This window comes from Chinchilla lanigera, unplaced genomic scaffold, assembly GCF_000276665.1.
Source record: "Chinchilla lanigera isolate Chin_1 unplaced genomic scaffold, ChiLan1.0 scaffold00074, whole genome shotgun sequence".
Lineage (NCBI taxonomy): Eukaryota > Metazoa > Chordata > Mammalia > Rodentia > Chinchillidae > Chinchilla > Chinchilla lanigera.
In genome coordinates, this window is record NW_004955475.1 from 4,553,941 (window position 1) to 4,555,154 (window position 1,214).

Consider the following 1,214-nt stretch of genomic DNA (forward strand, 5'->3'; position numbering starts at 1 on the left):
GTACTGTTCTTTTGCTATTTTGTAAAAGGTTGTCTGTCTGTTAATATTTTCCTCCTTTTATTTTTAAAATAAAAAAAGGAAACAAACTAGCCTGGGATCCTTCGTTCAATAGTCAGAGGAATATGATAAGTACCATATGAAGAAGAATATACCTTGGTCAGCTTTCATCCAATATTTAAAACTCCTCTGCAACATCTCTGTCAGAAAGTTAATCCATTCAGTGTATACCATGGTATGACATTGGTAATAAATAAAAATTTCATAAAAGTGGAAAGAGAACCTTCTTAAAATAGTAACAGTAATACAACGACCATTGTTAATTTCCTATCACCTTGTCTGTGATTCTGCATTGCTTGTATTGTTTTTGTGTTATTTTCTAAATGTATGTGTGTGTTTGTTAAAATGTTTTCATTCTTTTATCTTCAAAATAAAAAAAAATATTTATAGTAGCAATGTCTTAGTTACTTTTCTTGTTGCTGGGACAAAATACCCACCACCCACAAGTTAAAGGAAGAAAGGTTTGTTTTCTCTCAGTTTCTAGAGTTTTAAGTCCATAGTCACCTGGCTTCAAGGCAGGGCAGCATGGCAGAGAGGCATGGCAGAGGGGAAAACAGTCCATGGCAGGACAGGCAGGAACCAGCAAGCAGCGGCATCAAAACCAGCCTTCCATCTTTCTTTTTATAGTCTTTCCAGGATATAAGCCTATTAATTGGTGCTACCCACAGCTAGGATATGGCTTCCATTATCCACACTCAGAACTGTGCTAATCTAATTTAGTTACCACACACCCTGAATCCATATTCAAACATCCTAGATTAGTGGTGGTGAACCCATCGTACATCTGCTGCTGTGAGCACAGAGGGCCCTCTCTGTCAGCTGTCAGTCCTTGAGCTGAGTAGGTCCAGAGTCAACTCAGCAGTCAAGCTTCAGGTTTAACTGCAGGGCTCGCACATTGCCATAAATAAACGGGGTTTAGGCTGCAGTTTGGGCACTTGGTCTTTAAAAGTTCCATCATCACTGCCCTAGATGCAGCCACTTTCAAAAAGCCTCACCTATGAACCCACGAGGCTTTTCAGGAACATGACTTTTAGATACAAGTTTCTAAATGAGAAAAGAGAATGGAAAAATAAATTCTAGTTCAATGAATTGAATATCATGCAAATGTTTATTTGATCATTCAAATAGGCATTGAACTCTCATTATGTGCCAGGTAC